The following is a 20,876-nucleotide window of genomic DNA, read 5'->3' as shown; positions in this document are numbered from 1 at the left end:
TGTACACATTAACGTATTGGGCGCGTTGCAAAATGTTCAATGATCTGAATTTATTGAGACGAGCCTCTAAACGGAGTCGTCGTAAGAACATACGATACGTAAAGGCCGCCGTGCGTTGTATTTGTCGATGGAGTGATATCCCTAAACACTTGATCATCGGGACCTTTGTCAGAGGTACGGCCAGACCTGCAGGCATTCCTCGTCCTACCTCCATGTAGCGTGATTTCCGAAGGTTGAGCACACTGCCTGCCACCGCCCCATACTGGTGGAGCCAGGAAAACGCCGTGTGTATTTCGTCACCAGACCGTGCTAAGAACATCACATCGTCGGCGTATGCACCACATCGAAAGGTTACGGAACGGAGGGTAAGTCCTTCTAAGCGTCGCCGTAGTCCGTGAAGAGCTGGTTCGAGGGCAACGGCGAAGAGCATGGCAGAAAGAGGACAACCCTGCCGGACTGACCTGTTGACACGGACGGGGGCGGACCGACAGCCGTTGATCATAATCCTCGTGACAGCCCCATGGATCAATCGAAGCACAACAGACGTCGTCAGACGCGGGACACCGATGTGTTCCATAACAGCACGCAGGAAACCATGGTTAACGCGATCGAAAGCATGGTCGAAGTCCAGCGCAACAAGAGCGCCTTGGAGGCGGCAAGTTTGCATGAGCGCCACCACGTCTCTATAGGTGCTTAAAGTCGTAAACACATTAGTGTCGCCCCCGAGGCAGGTTTGATCAGTGTGAATGGCCGCCATTACCGTAGGTTTGAGCCTCTCACGGAGCATGCGTGTCAACAGCTTATAGTCAGTGTTTAGCATTGTCAACGGGCGAAAATCAAGAGGGCGACGGCCTCCGCCGGGTTTGGGCACAGGGATCAAGAGACCCTCAGTAAAGTCAGATGGTACCTGAAAATCGGCGTCCAGGAGTTCACTGTACATCCTGACCCACATTGGGCCCATGAGATCAAAGAACCGCTTGTAAAATTCAAGAGGGAGGCCGTCAGGGCCAGGCGTTTTGTTGGGAGAGCCACGCAACAGAGCCTCTCGCAGTTCTTCCAAAGTCACCGCCGACAAGAGCGTAGCATCATCTTGTAGGTTCCGAGAGACTGGTAGGTCAGATAGGACTTCCCTGACCCCTACATTCATGTGGGACTCCCTCTCGTAAAGAAGTTTATATGACTGTGTGAACGCTCGGACGATATCCATTTGTGCGTCAACGCGTCGCCCGTCCTCCGTCTCAACCTCGGTAATGAGCTGCCTCTTGCGTCTTCGGCGTTCTTGAATGATATGGTGGAGGGAAGGTCGTTCACCACGAACATCATCAGTCGTCCTCGCTCGCACCCTTACACCCGCAAGACGTACGGCGTTGATCCGAAGCACTTGTGCCTTGACGCGTTGTACTGCTGATTGTCGCTCTGGCGACGGCGGTTGTACAGCCAGTTCGCGGAGCGCAGTATAGTAAAAATCAGTAGTCGCAGTATACCAGCGCGCTCGGTCGCGTCCATAGCTGACTAATGTTCGGCACAGTGCGGGTTTTGCACACCGTAACCACCATTGAAGTACAGAACGGTAGGCGGGTAAACGCCGGTGGCAATTGCTCCATGTGGACTCGACTGCGCGTCTGCAATTTATCTCATCAAGAAGGGCCACATTGAGGCGCCACGGACCCCTACTTCGGCGGACGCGCTGGCGGGGAAGGGTGAGAGTACACACATATGCGAGGTGATCCGTGAACGCTGCCGGCCACATCTCAGCGTCGACAACGGCCGATCGTAGGCCGCGGGTGACGTAGACTCGATCCAAACGGCTCGCGGAGTGACTAGTAAAGTAGGTGTGTGCTCGACGGTCGCCGTGTTGGATGATCCAGGTGTCCAACAAGGCCAAGTCCTGTACAAGTGCCTGGAGTGCCGGGCAGGTGGTATAGTGTGGCTCCTGGTCGGATGGGCGGAGCACACAATTAAAATCGCCGCCTACTACCAAGTGGTCGGTATTGCCCTGGAAGAGCGGGGCTATATCTTCGGCAAAAAAGGTGCGCCGTTCTCTCCTTTTGCCGGTGCCTGAAGGAGCATATAAGTTCACCAGACGTACTGTACCAATCGTGAGTGCGACCCCCCGGGCCGACGGTAAATAGGAGACACCAGTGGCCATTATCCCTTCCCGCAGTAGAATCGCCGTACCTCCGCCGCCCACATCTGCAGGCATAGTGTAGGCGTCATATCCGTAGGCATCGAGACAGAGTCCTGATCGGACTTCTTGAAGGAAAACAACGTCCAGATCCGCAGCGCGTAACGTATCCTTCAGCATACGGGTCTTGACATCAGATGTAATGCCATTGACGTTGATCGTGGCGAGGCGGTATGCCTGGTCCATCAAGTCTCGGGAGGTGACCATGGTATGACAGGAGGGCAGTAGTCGTGACGTGGAGCGCCGGTCTTGCGAAGTGCTAGGCAGCGACGAGAGGTGCTCATGCCGTCCTAGGCGTCTGTCGCCGGCCGCGTAGACGCTGCCATCGGCATCGGTGCATCGTCTTGGTTCTGAAACGCATCCTGCAACTCCATCTCCTGCGCCCAGTCGCCCAGGGACGTTGACACCACTGGATCTCGAGAGGCAGACGGAGGCAAGGGTGCATCCCCGGTGTCGGAGCTGCAGTGATCTCCCGCATCCCCATGTGGTCCAGACCCAACGGTAGTGGGAGAAGACGTCGAACCGTGAGAGACGGTAGGGTCGCCTGTGTCGGCGGGGTGGAGCGGTTGAGGCACCTCGTCATCCAGCGGTGTCGCCTCGGGCTGTTCTACGTCGTCGGTTGTCTTGCGCCGCTTCTTATGACGCTTGGGTGATTTCTGCTTACGCTGGCGCGCCTCTGTTTCCGACGTAGGGCAAGGGGAGGACGCTGCATCCTGTGCTTCAACTTCCATCGCACCGTCGGCGAGCCGTTGTGACGGTGCGCCGGGGTCCGACGAAAGGACATCAGTAGCATCAGCACTGAAAGACGCTTGGGGCTCCGTGGAAGCTACTGCAGGGTCCTCCAAAGCTCGCACCAATACAGTGGGGTCGTCATATACAGCTGGCGTCTCCCGTCTCGCCGCCGCAACATACGTAATCGGAAGAGAGGTCGGTGTCGACGGACGAATCTGGTCGGTCGAGGGTGTCTGCGCGAGACGGCGTTGCAGGCATTCGGTACGCATGTGTCCCGTCTGGCCACAACCGGAGCAGGTTCTCGGCTGACCGTCGTAAATAATTATTGCTCTGCAACCAGCGATCGTGAGATACGAAGGAATATGGCGATGCAGGTCAATACGGACTTGTCGCACCCCGTTAAGGACAGGGTAGGTGTCGAAGGTCTTCCATTTTTCGGCCGTGTGGCCGAGAACTGTTCCATAGGGTCGAAGAGCAAGGGTGACCAAATCCGCTGGAACTTCAAAAGGGAGCTCAAACACGCGCACATTTTGGATTCCCAATCCAGCGCGTTCAAGCGTCACCACACCCACGTTTCCGTCTGAGTGGCAGAACCGATAACCTGCCGTCGAGCGTCTGAGAAGTTTGTCACATGCTTCGTCGTCAGTGAACTTAAGATATACGACGCTGGAGACAATAGATAAGTGGATACCGATCAGCTCGTTAGGATCAACATGTACCACATCGCGTAAAAAACGCTCTACTTCGTGGGCCTTGGGTCTAGAGTACGTAGTGTCGAACTGCAGCTTGATCGTGGCTTTCCGATACGAAAGAGCCATCGTGTGTCAGGAACGTGACGGCAATACGTAACACTAGCGCGCCGGCGCGGTAAACAACAACACACCCGGAAACGCGACACGGAGCGGCCGGGACGTACCGCACCGCTCCACAGCCAAAGGCCGACTGAATGAGCTAACCAAGCACGACTCACGCCTCGTCCTAAGGCTTTACTTCTGCCAGTATCTCGTCTCCTACCTTCCAAATTTTACTGAAGTTCTCCTACGAACGGGAGGGGGCGTGATTCGTGCTTGGGTAGCTCAGTTGGTAGAGACCTTGCCCGCGAAAGGCAAAGGTCCGAGTTCGAGTCTCGGTCCGGCACACAGTTTTAATCTGCCAGGAACTTTCAGTTGGCTGCAGTTTGTAGACAGTTCTGAGCAAATCATATTAAGTCTTTGTACAATTCAGCACAGACAGAATTTTGCATAGTACACGAGCTTAAGTTAAGAATGAGTTTGTTTGGTAACCATTTTTGATAAGTTTTGGCGGACAGTTTTAGGAACGTTCATTCACATCGAGAGAAGTAGGCAATCGGTTGCACAGGTTTCGGTCAAATAGGCCATCTTCAGATTTAACATTAGAATAGTTAAAAAGATCTGTTATTCCCTTCACTACCTGACGAAAGAAATGTGGAGCGCCCGGAAGTAGAGCACAAAACGAAATGTGACTTCACAACTTCGGAGCGTATGTGGTGTTACTCAGTGCAATATCGATTCAAATTTGCTTAGAACTCGACAGTATGAGTGATTTATCACTTTGTCCTTACGCGTCTGGCCTTGATGTACGCACTGATTTGATTGGGAAAGGTGTCACAAAGCCGTTGTATTCTCTCCTGTAGCGAGCTTGCTGACATCTGTCGTAAATGGTCCTTGACATTCAGGATACTGGCATCAGGATACATTTGACGCCCGAGCTGCCCCCCCACGAGTCATTTTGCGGACAGATACGGGGTCTTTCTGGCCACGGAAGAACCTCAACATATCGCAGACATTTCATAGAAGCATGTGCCGTCTGTGGGCGAACATTGTCCTGTTGAAAAATTGCAATACGATACTGTTGCACGGGAGATTACACATGAGAACGCAGGATGCCAATGGCGTACCATTGTGTCATGAGAATTTCCTCGGTCGCTATCATCATGAGCTAGGGCTAACACCGCTGTGCCTCTCCCAAGGTCGCCGTCATACTCGCCAAAGATGGTCATCGCTGGTAATGCAACACAGGGCAACAGTCGATGCTTCCCGGTCACGAGGCCACTCCGGTCGCAGCCGTCGTTGTGTATGGCGCCTACACAACGGGTGGCAATTCCATAGGGCGGCTGCAGCTGGTGGCGCGAGTGGCTGGGAATGTTGCAGAGATTCCATTGCTTGTTCTCAGATGGCAGTTATGGGTGTGAAGGGCGTAATATGGTGATCCTCCCTTGTGACAGGCGGCAAACAGCTCATAAGGAGAGGTCCCCAGCGGTGGGATCGACTTATTGAAACCAAATGTACGGTGATGTAGGTTTAGACCTCAGGTATCGCACCCTGCAGCCATTCACCTTGGTGGGCCCTACTTGCAAGTAAGTGACGAAAATGTATCGGAATTTCTCGTGGAGCTCAGTCATGCTTAAAAAAATGAATTAAATGGTCTGGTTGCGTGGTGCAATGGATAGGATAATAGTTTCACATCCAAGAGATTGTCCTTTCGAATTTTGTCAGATGTAGTAAACTTTTTATTTTTAAATCTTCATGGTAATGACTTTGATCATTATTTTTATTCAATTAATTTCTTTAAATGTAGATTTCTAATTCCTGTTCCTTTGTCACATTATTTTAATCACAGGATGAACTTTTCTCATTTGTTTCAATTTTTCTTTATATCCTCTTTTTCCAATCGGAATTTTTGTGAATGTGAATTTAATTATATTTATCTGTTACAATATTCACTTATTTGAAAAATCCGATCGAGCAGTTAAAAAACAAAATATCAAATAATCTATTTATACCGACTGCGGCAGTGATCTGCAAACTGTATTTTTGCTTACCAGATGTGCAATTTTTTGCATGATAATCGTCATACAAACATTTAAAGCGTAATCTAAATACTTACTGAACTGTACACAAAATAATGCAGATGAAGATTAAAAAAAAGTGTTTATAAATATAACGAAATTCAAAGAAAATGAGGAATAGATGTAATGAATGCAATAATGCGGACGAAAAAAACAGAGCGATAAACAAAGGTAATTAAATCGAAATTAATACATAAAATTAATTAAAAAACAAATGAAGAAAGACTTCAAGTAGAAAAAGAATAATAGCAAGCGAAATGAGAGCAAATGAAGAAGTCGATGTTATGATTAAAATGATGTGACAGAGGAATTACATTTCAATAAATTAACTGAATAAAAATTATGATCAAAGTCATTCTGATAAAAGAGATTTAAGAATAGATAAATTTACTGCTCATTGTGAGATCCGAATTCACAACTTCCGGCATGCGGAATTACTATCCTATCCATTACACCATGCAACCACATTATTTGATGCAGCTTTTTTAACGCTATTGAATATCACACAAAATTCCGACATTTTTTCGCCAGTTACCTGCAAATGAGGGCTCACCACAGTGCATGGCTGCGGTGTGTGATACCTGGGATCTGCTACGGTAGCAGGTTCGAATCCTGCCTCGGGCATGGATGTGTGTGATGTCCTTAGGTTAGTTATGTTTAAGTAGTTCTAAGTTCTAGGGGACTGATGACCACAGCAGTTGAGTCCCATAGTGCTCAGAGCCATTTGAACCATTTGAAGGCTGGAATTTGCACGCCGGTATCGCAACTAGAAATCCACTAAGCGACGACAGGTGGTCATTGCAAATGATTCATGGTTAGTGCTCCATCGGACAGATGGCCATTGTCGTCTATGGAGTGAAACATCTGAAACCAATTGGTCCAGACCATAGGATGGAGCATTAGGGTCTGGGGAATGTTTTCGTGGCACATCCTGGATGATCTCGTCATTCTGGAAGGCACAGTGCCTAAGCATATGTTGGCATCTATCTTTGGGTAACATATCCACCTCTACATACAGTTTGTTTTTCCTCACTGCGATGGGATCTAGCAGCAGGACGATGCACAAATCACAGTGTAAGTGTGGTTCAAGAGTCCTTACAAATGGTTCAAATGGCTCTAAACACTATGGGACTTAACATCATAGGTCATCAGTCCCCTAGACTTAGAACTACTTAAACCTAACTAACCTAAGGATATCACACACATCCATGCCCGACGCAGGATTCGAACCTGCGACCGTAGCAGTCGCACGGTTCTGGTCTGCGCGCCTAGAACCGCGAGACCACCGCGGGCGGCTAAATTTCAGCCTTCTTCTCCAATAAATAGCATTCAGCATTGATGCATGCACCAGGCACCTGAACGGTCATTAAAGAGACACTATTGGTAACGCCTTGAGTCATCTGGGCAGTCACTTGCTCAACATCCTGTTAGTCGATACACAACTCCGTAGATGTTGTTCAACCCAGTCCTCTATGTCCTTTGGTGAACCAACTACCCCAACACCATTTTGACAAGCATTGTGTACTTTAAACACGGTGTTACGCGAACAGTTTACATGCTTAGCCATTACCGTAATGTTTCTACTCTTGTCCCGAAAACCAAGGATCATACATTTCAGACATCAGATAAATCATTCCGTTTCCGCAATACGACGAGTGCGCTGTTTGCCAACCCCCCCCCCCCCCCTCCCCGACACGACTTATACACACCCCACCGCTAGCGCTGACATTTGCCATTGCTCGTTGACGTCGAGCATAAACGGTGGTCACATTAATCTGACTGGAGCGCGAACGTTAGTTTCGTTTTAGGGACAGTACTAATCTTGCTGTGTAGAGACTTTTCACGTATACAAATATGTATTGCATCAGCAGTCACGACATTTACAGTCACGTTCACTGCCTTCCAAGCCCTCGGCTTGAAATATTTTGGTATAAAACTGCACAAGGTGCTTTCAATGTCGTGTGACCAGGGCCTCCCGTCGGGTAGACCGTTCGCCTGGTGCAAGTCTTTCGATTTGACGTCAGTTCGGCGGCTTGCGCGTTAGGCGTTAGGACAACACAACACCCAGTCCCTGAGCGGAGAAAATCTCCGACCCAGCCGGGAATCGAACCCCGGCCCTTTGGACTGACAATCTGTCGCGCTGACCACTCAGTTACCGGGGCGGACGGTGCTTCCAATAGGAGAGGTGGAAATCTATCTTTGCAATAGAGAGACACATTTTCCTGTTTCTTTTTTTTTTTTTACAATGAAATACGGAGTAAATATTTATTGCTTATTCGTTTGTTCAAAAATGGCTCTGAGCACTATGGGACTTAACTTCTATGGTCATCAGTCCCCTAGAACGTAGAACTACTTAAACCTAACTAATCTAAGGACATCACACAACACCCAGCCATCACGAGGCAGAGAAAATCCCTGACTCCGCCGGTATTCGTTTGTAATAGTTCAGTTCTACTCTGCCGTAACTGCTTTGAAATAAATGTCTGCGTCCTGCTATTTCTAACAAATTATTATGAGATAATTAAGCGATCTGTTTCAGAGCCCTCTCTGAGCTGAGTGCCGCTACAGCCAACAAAACGTCGACGGTTATCGCGGGCGTCATCAGCACCGAGAAATGACCCATGATGAAGCGTCTTCTTATTTGCAGCACTATTAGCAGCTGCCCGAGTCCTTATACAGACATGGAGAGCCATACTTGATTTCATTATGGGCGACTCCGAACTGCACTTGTTATGACAAATCGTTGCAGCAATGACTAGCACGGTGTTATAAAAAGAAAGTCTAGTTTGCGGGAGTCTCGTATCGCCATTAGTGCAACGTAATGAGACTGAACAGCAAACGCTCCAGTTCACGGCGGTTCTGCAGACGTAGTCCTGCACTCAACGTGATGCAGCGCCGTGGAACAGCAATCACTAATCATGTTGGTGTGCTAATATTCAGCCTGTTGCACGCAACGCAGTAAAGAGTGAACGGGCGATCGAACTACGCAGCCGCGTATCCTAAGTGCTAAATAAAGATGCCAATAGTCAGGAGGCCTCTTTTTCACGTGCAGGCTTGTTTATTGCTTCTCTCGGCGAACGTAGTGCGCAGCTATTGAGTCCGCTCACCCTTCCAGTCCCTCCGGCGTCTTGTAAAGTCGTTTTTACAAATGGTTCAAATGGCTCTAAACACTATGGGACTTAACATCATAGGTCATCAGTTCCCTTAGACTTAGAACTACTTAAACCTAACTAACCTAAGGATATCGCACACATCCATGCCCGAGGCAGGATTCGAACCTGCGACCGTAGCAGCAGCGCAGTTCCGGAATGAAGCGCCTAGAACTGCTCGACCACAGTGGCCGGCTTAAATGGTCCTTACAAGAGATCGTTTACACTTGGGACTGACCTGATTACTGCGTGACTACAGTCTAAGTTACAAAAAGAGGATCGTTGCCTGGAAAGTAATCGACGTAATCGTATTAAATTTTCTGCCCTGGGTATTGTGGTATTACTACAGATATAGAGATCGGACACACCGCGGGAAATGCATGCTAGAACAGAAATGCAGTAGCTAGCCAATGCAGCAAGTTTTGCTGTTGTATTTGAGCACGAACGGCGCCTGCGCAGTATCCTCCGTAGGCTGAAAGTGTGTCGTGCACAGCAACGTTCTGTGTCGTTGGGAGTACATTATGTCGGAGCTAAGTGAATTCAAATGTAGGTGAATTGTTGGTGCTCGTATGGTTTGTTCTTCCGCAAACAATGTAGCAGAAAAGTTTCCTGTCCCTAGAGGCACCGTACCTAAGATTTGTATCACGTATAGGGGAAGCGGAAAACCATCTTCTGATAAGTCACAATGAGGACAAAGGTGACTACTGAGTGATCGAGGACAACCGTCATTTTAGAGGGCTGCAACGAGAAGAAAAAGAGGACGACAGCTGCAAAAGTCACTGCAGAACTAAATATCGGACTCGAGAGTCCTGCCAGCAGAAAAACAATACGAGGGGAGCTCCAAAAGTAATAAATTGCAGGGTGAGCTGGAATTCCAAAACCACTGATCACTGATGCAGATGCTAGTAACAGGAAAAGGTGGTACCAAGGCCATTACACCTGGAATATGGAAAAATGGAAGGATTTACGTGGACAGAAAAGTCTTGTTTCACACGGTCTTCAACTTCTGGCCCAATTTACCTCCCAAGAGTGAAACAGGGGGAGGGGGGGCGGGGGAAATCGGTGACGATTTGGTCTGCCATATCATGGTATTTCATGAGGCTCACCGAGCGAGGTGGCGCAGTGGTTAGCACACTGGACTCGCATTCGGGAGGACGACGGTTCAATGCCGTCTCCGGCCATCCTTATTTAGGTTTTCCCTAAATCGTTTCAGGCAAATGCCGGGATGGTTCCTTTGAAAGGGCACGGCCGATTTCCTTCCCAATCCTTCCCTAACCCGAGCTTGCGCTCCGTCTCTAATGACCCCGTTGTCGACGGGACGTTAAACACTAACCACCAACACCACCATGAGGCTCAAGGTTATTCTGCAAGGTTGCTTTACTACCAAGGGTCATGTGACCATTTTGGCTGAAAAGGTCCATCCCATGGTATTCTGTTTGTTCCCCAGATGGTGATGCTGTGTTCAAAAATGACAGGCCTCTGTTCACACAGGGTGCGTCGTCCAGGACTGGTTTTCTGAGCACGAGGATGAACTGTAGAATCTCCCCTCGCCAGATCCCAATATTATTGAGTCTCTGTGGTCTAACTTGGAGGGAAGTATCAATGATCGCTATCCACCTCCCTCATCATTACCTGAAACTGACACTATTTCGTGCAAGGAATGGTATATGATTCCCTTGAAAACAGGACAGGACCTGTATTTGTCCATTCCCAGCCAGCTGTAGCTTGCTTTTAATGCTAACGGTTTCCGTACAGTGTGTTATGCTTGCTAATATGTTGTCTTTGTGGTGTTTCCATATTTTTATTCACCTTCTGTTCTTTGGGGAACTTGAGCGATTTTGGGTAGGTCGCTAGGAAAAGATAAGCCACACTCTTTATGTAAAGCAGCGTGCGAGTCAGTACAGATGCAACAATATGAGAGGACAAAATCATGAAATGTGTCAGGCTGGATTGTTTACTGTCACTACTAATATGTGTCTCATGTACTCGATTTTTACAGGCAGTGAGGGAAGCAAAGGACTATCTTCGTGTGGGAATTGTTTGTCAGGGACAGGAAGTCAGTACGATATAGTTAGTCGGTGTCACTGCAATAGTCACTTAAACAAAACAGGTTAATCAGATGGAAAGAGTGTCACCTCACGGGTATAACACGCACTTCTCTCTTTTGCCTCCCTTTTCAAGTTTTTATTCCGTATATATGATGCAAGATGTATGAGATATGCGAAATACCCTCACACTTCGAGAAAGTATAAGAATTCCAATCGCAAAGGTATGAAAATTACCGAACTATCAGTTGAATAATTCACGGCTGTAAAATACTAACACCAATTCTTTACAGAAGAATGGAGAAACTGATAGAAGCCGACCTCGGAGAAGACCAGTTTGGATTCCGTGGAAATATTGGTTGACGTGAGAAAATACTGACTCTACGGCTCATCGTAGAAGATAGATAATGGAAAGGCAGACTTTCGTTTCTAGAATTTGTAGAGAAGGCTTTTGAGAATGCTGACTGTAATGCTCTCTTTCAAATTCAGAAGGTGGCAGGAGTCAAATACAGGGAGCGAAAGGCTATCTACAATTTGTACAGAAACCAGATGGCAGTTATAAGAGTCGAGGGACATGAAAGGTAAGCAGTGGTTGGGAAGGGAGTGGGTCAGGGTTGTAGCCTATCCCCGATGTTATTCAATCTTTATATTGAGAAAGCACTAAAGGGAACAAAACAAAAAGTTGGATTAGGAATTAAAATCCATGGATAAGAAATAAAATGTTTGAGATTTGCTGATGACATGTAATTCTGTCAGAGACAGCAAAAGACTTGGAAGAGCAGTTGAACGGAATGGGCAGTGTCTTGAAAGAAGGATATAAGATGAACATCAACAAAAGCAAAACGAGGATAATGGAATCTAGTCAAATTAAATCAGCTGATGCTGAGGGAATTACGTCAGGAAATCAGACATTTAAAGTATTAAATAAGTTTTTCTATTTGGGACACAAAATAACTGATGATGGTCGGAGTAGAGAGGATATAAAATGTAGACTGGCTTTGGCAAGGAAAGCGTTTTTGAAGAAGAGAAATTTATTAACATCGAGAATAGACTTAAGTGTCAGGAAGTCTTTTCTCAAAGTATTTGTATGGAATGTAGCCATGTATGGAAGTGAAACTTGGAAGATAATTAGTTTAGTCAAGAAGAGAATAGAAGCTTTCGAAATGTGGTGTTACAGAAGAATGCTGAAGATTAGATGAGTAGATCGGGTAACTAATGGGGAGGTACTGAATAGAATTGGGAAGAAGAGGAAATTGTGGCACAACTTGACTAAGAGAAGGGATCGGTTGGTAGGACTTGTTCTGAGGCGTCAAAGGATCACCAATTTAGTACTGGAGAGCAACGTGGAGGGTAAAAATCGCAGAGCGAGACTGACAGATGGATACAATAAGCAGATTCAGTAGAATGTTGGCTGCAGTAGGTACTTGGAGATAAAGAGGCTTGGACTGGATAGAGTAGCATGGAGAGCTGCATCAAACCAGTCTCTGGACTGAAGACCACAACAACATCAACAACATCTCCTATCTTCAAGGAGTCTGCCAGCATGTTATTTATTGGATTTGACAACTTTTGTAGTAGACAATGCCAGATGCCTAGCATATGGCCACCCTTTTCTCCAAGGGATGGAATTCGTGTACGCCAACTGTCTGCGTCTAGTTTTATCCCGTGTGAAAGAGTTCGAAGATTTTCTAAAAGTTTTCGAATCGTGTAACTTATGCGACGTCTGCGTAGCAGTCCTATATTCAGCTAGTCGGATGTTGGAAATACGGAAGAAAATTATAGTGGCAAAGGTAGGAAATTACAAAAGCAGTTTCTATGAAAAGAATCAATTACTGTCATCCAAGTGTAGACACCATGTGATCAGAAAAAATGTTCACCAGGAGCTCTGTACAAGTCGGCTGCGTCATTCACACTTGTTAGTAGGATCGAATACGAAATAAGGTATACCGCTACTAAGTTTCAAATGGTTGCATCTGATAAACTACCAAAAAAGACCACATATGTTCCAACTATTCACCATGAGAGGAGGAAGGGAAGAAGGAAGGTAAACTTGGTCAACATACCGTCAACAACGATGTTATTAGAGCCAGAGTATAAAATCAGATGTTGGAAGTAAATCACCGGTGTTCTTTCATAGCAACCATCCCTGCAATTACATTAAGCTACGAAGTTTCCTGCTTGTTTGAAACTATGTGCCAGGCCAGTGCATGAACCTGGGAACTTTACCTTTTATGGGACAAGTGCCCTATTGACTGAGTTACCCGAGCACGCATCACGAACCGTTCTCACAGATTTACTTCCGTCAGTACCTAACCTCTCAGGTAATCGCGGAAGCAAAGCAATGAGTCGCGCTCGAGCAGTTTAGTCGATATAACACATGCCTGCGAGAGGCAAAGGTCCCATATTCAAATGCTGGTCCGACACAAAGTTTTAATCTTGGAGGGAGTTTCGTATCAGCGAACACTCTGCTGCGTAGTGAAAAGTTCATTCCGATATCTCGGGAAAGCATGGAAAACCTACATATCGATGGCCGAACTGGAATCTGAAACATTATCCACGCAAATGCGAGTCCAATATCATACTACTGCAATAACTTGCTCGGTCCCGATCCGTAATGAAACAATTTGCCTACGAGGAACAATAGCGGGCCTAAGACTGAACCTTGTGGGCGCCAATGCTGGTGGCGCTTTGAGATGTTTAGATAAAAACGGGGGAAAATGCGGAGGTATATGAGCAAAGTAAAGCAGGAAAGTAGCTAATATCTCGCTAGGAAAGCAGCAGTAGCGTGTCTGGCACCAGAAGGGCAGTGGTGAGCAACAGTGAGGTGAGTCGAGAGGCTGCTGCAGGCGATAGCATCTGGCCGCGCCGGACACAGCTGCGCCATTAGCACCGGTGCCGACTTGTAGGCCGCTCTAAATCATCGACGGCCCACGGCGGGCGCGTGCGCTCGTCGGCCGTTCCCAGTTCGATGCCCGGTAGGCGGCGACGACGCTTTACATCTCGTGTCGTAAAGCTAATACGACTTAATGAGTACACCGCCTTCAAACGGAAGCAATTATCGTAGTAGTACTCTTTTTGGATACAGTCTGCATTAGACGTTTGGTAACATAATGATGATTTATGGCAGGACGCTCACCGGGGTGATTATTGGCACCCTATGACTACACGTTTCTCCAGGGCCATATTTCAGAAAATAAAAGTTTCCATTTTCTTTTCCAGTCACCCTCTGTTCTCCACTGAAGTGTAAATGTGGGGCTTCAATGAAGCGATTACACCATAACAGTTTGGAACAATTCGTGTCAAAGATCTCGATGTTGTGATCGCTGTGGCTCTCGTTTCTGAACTACTGCAGTGAGGAATATATCGAAATTTTGTGTCACATTCCTGCATACATAAAAATCTCATCTAAAAAAAGAGTACGTTAATATCGAAGATACCAGTATGATGCAAATCAGAAATAGGTGGTGTGTCGGTTAAAGAAGTGATGAGCTTCAACTGTGTAGAGACAGTAATCACCAGCTATGAAGTGGAAGTGAAAAACCAAGTGTCAATAGCAGTTAAGGGTTACCGACTGTCTACAAAATATTGTATGGAGATACAAATTTACACCCGACGGGACAATAAGTATACATACAGAGGGGTTCAAAAATGTATCCACTGTTTAGAAGTCCATAACCTGCAAACTAACTGACGGAGTTGTCTCATTTTTGGTGAAAGTGTAGCTTAAAGTCCACCTTAAAGACATCACTGTAGGTGTTCGAACATCCACAAACAAACGATGCTGCCCAACTGCAGCACAAACTGCAGACTGCAAGTTGTTCAGTTGGATGTTTGCACATGAATATACGATGGATTCTCGAAGTTCATCCAATGTGAGTGGCTTTTGTCAATAAGCGACGTCCTTCAGTGTTACCCACAGGTAAAAGTCCAGATGAGTTAGGTCTGGGGAACGTGGTGGATACTCCACAGCACCTCTGCGGCCTGTCCATCTTCCTGGTAGATTTTCGTCGAGATACGCCCTAACACGATTTTGGTAGTGCGCTGGGGCACGCTCTTGTTGAAAGTAAACTCTTCCGTCTCCATACAAGTCTCGGATGGCGGGTAAAATGGATGTCTGAAGCTTCTGAAGGTACACCTCACCGGTAACTGTGCCGTCAAAGAAGAATGGCTCAATAAAGCCCAGGTAAGACAACCCAAATCACACATTTACTCCTGGCAAATTCACGGCTTTGTCTAAATGGACGTTCGGATTTTCGGCGGCCCAGTAGATCCCATTGTGGCATTTACTGTAACATTGAGTTTGAACTGTGCCGCATCATATCACACAATTATCTCTGCAAGCTCTTCATCGTTGCGCACCATGTTAGTAAACCACTCGCAGTACTCCATTCTACGATCTGGGTCGTCCTCGTTCATTGCGTGTAGCAATCGTGGGATGTAGCACTTCCATTTTGCTGTCTTCAAAATTCGCCGAACACTTGAGCGACTCACTTCAGTTACACGGACACACTGTCTGACAGACTTCTGTGGTGTGTGAGTAAATCGTTGTAACACACGACGGGAGTTAGCTGGACTTGTTACTGTTACAGGACGTCCAGATCGTTGTTTGTGTACATCTTCAACACAGCCTTCTCGAATGCGACGAATCGCCAAACGTATCGGTGGCTCTGTTTGATACTCATTTTGCCATTGCCGTTGAACCTCATTAATGTTTTCGTACTTAAAATACCACTTCAAAACTGACTTCCTTTCATCGAATGTAAGCCTTCCGCCAGCCATGTTTACTCGAGGTGCAACTAAGAACTAAACACTGACTATTTGGCGACTGTCATCTAACAAAACAAAACAACGCAATAAAACGCTTGTGTGACGATTGCCGGAACTACAAACCATTACACTGCCATAGATAAGACAACTCCGTCAACTAGTTTGCCAGTTATGGACTTGTAAACAGTTGATACACTTTTTTGAACCCCTCTATACATATACCGGGTTTCCCATCGCCAGGCAGTTCTCATCTGGCGTTTCGGGAGATATCTGAATTTGGTTTAGCAATGTGTAGCTGCAGTCAGCCCAAACACATATTTCTTATCATGTCTTTTACGCGACGCCCTTTGTCGACGGAAGACGTCAGTTTATTTTCCGTTACAGACGAAATTACTTTTGAAGCAGAATTTTACGTGCCCATTCGATAGACCGGATCCCATATTAGTCTAGTGCGATATTTGTATTATCAATATGCATTGACAGGGAAAATAAAACACTAGCCAGTACTTGAGCAGCGACGGCACTACTCTGGTCCGTATTGGCTGCTATAGCGCTACTGAGTCGCTGCTGGATTGATCTTTACTCGTAGTGTTTTACTCTTCCTGTTAACATATACTCGTAAAATAAACGTCGCACTAGACTAAATTTGGGACCGCTGTATTGAATGGGCACGTAAAATTCCGCTTTAAAAGTCATTTAGTTTGTAGTGGGAAAATAACCGACACGCTTCATCGTCACTTGCCTTCTCATGAAAGGCGTGATGAGCAATATTTATTTGGGCTGATTCTAGCTATACAATGGATACGCGAAATTGCAGATACCTGCCGAAACACCTGAGAAAATGTGGGTGACGGCTTTTTGGAGAGAAATGATAATTAAATCAAGACCCTAAGCTGTCGACAGGCGTTGATTTACATCAACGGGGACAGCTGAAAGTGTGTGCCCTGACCGGGACTCGAACCCGGGATCTCCTGCTTACAAGGCAGACGCTCTATCCATCTGAGCCATCGAGGGCACAGAGCATAGCGCGACTGTAGAGATTTATCCCTTACACGCTCCCCGTGAGACCCACATTCCCAACTTACTGTCCACACACTACATTCGAAGTGCCCCTTCCCATTATACTCATTACTCGAGGCAGAAAATCTTACCGAGACCCGCAAGAGTTCGGGCAATGCGTGTGCATCCAGCACAGAAGAAGAAGGTCAATGGCCGGTTAGACTTAACTACATGAAGATGGTATCTGTTCTTTCGAGCATGTCCGAAAGAACAGATACCATCTTCATATAATTTTGGAGAGAGGTGGTGGGTCCTGTTATGACATATGCTGTAGAAACCAGACCAGAAAGGAAAACGAGAAAGATAAAACAAAAGTAAGCGGCAGTAACCGTGTGGTACAAAAGAACAAATGTATCGATAAGGGAACAGTGTGGAATACAAGTTATAAACAAATGGACGAAAAGAAAAAGAAATTGGAAGGATGATGTGGAGAAGATAGTTCCCACAAAACTAGCTAAGATGGGACGGCGGAAAGAGAGACGGCTACTCGGAAGACCATTCAAGAGATAGGACAGCAATTGGTTCTGTACGTCTATGGAATGGGGCAGACAAAGATGGGAAACATTAATCAGCAGAAGAAAAAGAAGAAGAAAGATGCATCCTGCCCTTGTCAAGTGTGCATATTATTCCATTCCACCGTGTTTTAATCACGTCACTGAAAGTTACGAGAGAGGAAAAGAGCGTAGGCCTGCAACATGGCATGAATGTGCTACTCTCTCTCTCTCTCTCTCTCTACATATTCACCCTTCAGTGTGATATTTTTCCGAAGAGTCATCGCTTAGCGAAGACCTTGATTGTAGAAGTCTGCATGTTTGCTGTTCGGAAGACGTTGCAGCTCGAAAATCACCACGTCGTCATTCTAAAAATGTCTGACACATAATGGTTTCTTCATGTGAAGAAAGAGGAAGCGCTGGGTGCCAAAGAAGCAGCATGTGTGACGGTACCCTGTGCAGTTGTAGCTGGAGGGTTGCCGTACACAATATACAGGGTATCCCAGAAAGGATGGCCGGTATTCAGGCACGTGAAAGGAATGAGCATTAAAAGCAAGAAAGTCTAGTGAACAGGTGCTTTAAAATGTGTACCTAGAGAGCTATGACCACTTGTTCACTAGAAGGGCGTGTTCTACATTAACGAACATGAACTTCAAAGACCTCGTTCAGCGGAATTTTTTTGTTTTGAGTCATACTACTCTAAAATATGAAAAGCGAAGATTCTTCAGCAGAAGAGATTTTTTTCGCATTACCAAAGATGAAGTAGTTCTCAAGTTTACTTGAAGTTTTTGCTTCGTATGATCATACCTCTCAGGTCTCAAAATAATTACCATTTAATCTGCGACATTCTGTACAGCAAAAACGACCCCTTCTATAGCTTCTCAAGACATTTCGCCTTGACAGCTTCCTCCTGGGAAGCTTTTCCTCTTCCGAGCATGTTGTGTTTGCACCACACCGTTGTAAGTTGCACGATGTTTGGATCTTCATCTTTTCATTGTCTGATAAAACCACACATTTCCACTGCTTGCTTTGCTCCTTTGTCTCGTCCATGGTGGTTAGGTGGCTTACAAACTCATTTGGACTTCCAGAATGAGATTTTTCACTCTGCAGCGGAGCGTGCGCTGATATGAAACTTTCTGGCAGATTGAATCTATGTGCCATACCGAGACTCGAACTCGGAACCTTTATCTTTCGTGGGCAAATTAATTCAGGAAACATCCCCCAGGCTATGGTTAAGCCATGTCTCCGCAATATCCTTTCTTTCAGGGCTGCTAGTTCTGCAAGTTTCGCAGGAGAGCTTCTGTAAAGTTTGGAAGGTAGGAGACGAGGTACTGGCAGAAGTAAGGCTGTGAGGACGGGGCATGAGTCGTGCATGGGTAACTCAGCTGGTAGAGCAGTTGCACGCGAAAGGTAAAGGTCCGGAGTTCGAGTCTCGGTCCGGCACACAGTTTTAATCTGATAGGAAGTTTCATCTGGACTCGTTCGACATGGATGCAATATTTCCGCTGTGGCCTTAGTGTGCTGAGCTATTCGAATGGATGCGAGGACTTAAGGATCCCAGGGACTGGTGACTTTTGTTTCGTTCAAGATGTCGTGCAAGATGTTCGGGATTGATTATGACTAATTTTCACTTTCGTGAGCGCCGCTTCGACTGTGCTGCTCCAGTCTTGGAGCACTACGACCTCCTCTTCTCACGGGATTCCCGGTTCGTCGCAGAAAGATGACCCGCCAGTTAGTTCTTGAGATCCGTGTCACCGCAGTATAAGAACTTGCGTGAACTCAGGGGTTATGTCAACACCGTCCACCACGTCTGTATCTGTTTATTTAAATGCGATCGGTTTCCGTGGCCCAGCCGACCCATATCAGGTCCCTACGGCTAAGGACAGCAGATATGACAACTTTTATGGGCCTGATCTTGTTTGTAGTAAAAGTGAAGGTTTGTCTCGTACGTAAAGTCACACGAATGACGATGTTACCACTACTTCTCGTATATTCCTCAGCTGTTGGCCCACCATCCATCTGAGGTTGAGGTTGGATGAACAAATGAACGGAAATTAAATACCGTGTCATGTGATGCTTCATTGTTTCTGTACACTTCCACAAAATCCGAACGGACTGTTACAAAGTTTTTCCCCCTTATATTACTACAGTGTACTTCACTATATCTACGGCCTCTGCCAATTTTGTTTTGCCTCCTCTTGGGGCGTGCTTGGTATTATGCAGCGGGGCCTTCAATATGTACCAACACCACAAACATGAACCTGCAAACTAACAATAATAATTGTAGGTAACTAATTTTATCGAGATGATAATTAAAACTTTATGACTACCTCTCACATAAAACATAGTCCGTGTTATTCTTAGGGTCGGAGGCAGTCACAGATAAGTACGTGACTTCAAATCATTAGGCGTGAGAGGTTCCATCAACGTAGAGCAAGTTGTAGTAAAGGTGAAATAAAGCGTCAGTAACTTCAATTCACGGGTAGAACAGTAGTTATTTCCTGACATCAGGCGACTTGCACGGGCGCGCGGGACATCGATACATTTCAAGCATGCATTCCGTCAAGGGCTCCCGAACGAGGGCTGTCATGGACAACTGACGGTTGGATTATACATAATGAGGGAGTAAGTAACTATTTTCGTTTATATTTTTGTTCTGAGAGTTTTACTTTAATATCTGTTCACATTACGATTCAAACAGTGGTATTTCTGAAAGACTCCACAATACAGACACCGAACACCCGTAACGATTCTGTAAGGAAACTCGCCCCTCGTCTGCAATACCAGTATTATTGCCCGCTCTGCACATATTCTAGTCGTGTTCTGTGACGACCTGGTGTGACATATTTCTTTATACACGACCTTTACGAGTACTTTTTTGATTGAAAGCAATAGAGAAGTTGTTAGTAGACATCGGCTGATTTGGATACGCTAAAGCACAACATCTGCTCGTTTCCGCTGGAGAAACGAGGACTTCATGCAACCACTTCTTGCCGTAGTCTCGCTGGCGGAGGTCTTCATCAGAAATGCAGATTATGCCGGAAGCTCCGTACGGGATATCGGTCCAGCAGAATCTAACCTCGAATGATGCACCCGATAACAATCGTAACAGTATTCGCAAACGAAATCTACCTTTACGGTTAAGTTATTTGAGGCAGTATTACACAATCCATTGCGACATACAAAACATTTTCAATTAACATCAAAATATGCAGCCCAATACAACGTGAAAAAATACCTCGAGAAGCTTTTTCCTTGTGACATTAGTCACTGACTCCTTTAATTTAATCCACCTTTTTTTATTATCCACGTCCACAATAATTTCCTACGTGTATTCGAATCATCCTCGTTTTTTCCCATTCTAATGCGACTGCTACTCCCTTACAGCTTTAGAGAAAATCTCGCTAAGCTTAGTTTCTTCCGAGAAAAGTTTCTCCTTTGTCGTATTCCTGCATCTTTCTTCTCCTGTACCTGTTACTTCTGACCTGTTAATTCACATTTAAAAATTATGTTATGTAATTATTTTCCTTAGCTTCTAGTTCCTCATTTTCCGGATCAACCGCAGTTTCCTTCAATTTA

The 20,876-nt window shown here is 46.2% G+C and overlaps 1 protein-coding gene and 1 non-coding gene across 2 annotated transcripts in view; both read right to left on the bottom strand.

The window, feature by feature from the left end:
- Positions 1-20,876, bottom strand: part of LOC126281863 (ras association domain-containing protein 10-like) — a 1,002,113-nt gene that overhangs the window by 385,125 nt on the left and 596,112 nt on the right. The window lies entirely within an intron of this gene.
- On the bottom strand, positions 16,688-16,762 carry Trnat-ugu (transfer RNA threonine (anticodon UGU)). The gene has a single exon. It is a non-coding gene; the product is annotated as a tRNA-Thr (tRNA).

The sequence above is a fragment of the Schistocerca gregaria genome, chromosome 7 (assembly GCF_023897955.1).
Source record: "Schistocerca gregaria isolate iqSchGreg1 chromosome 7, iqSchGreg1.2, whole genome shotgun sequence".
Classification (NCBI taxonomy): Eukaryota; Metazoa; Arthropoda; class Insecta; order Orthoptera; family Acrididae; genus Schistocerca; species Schistocerca gregaria.
This window is presented reverse-complemented; position numbering and strand designations above follow the sequence as displayed.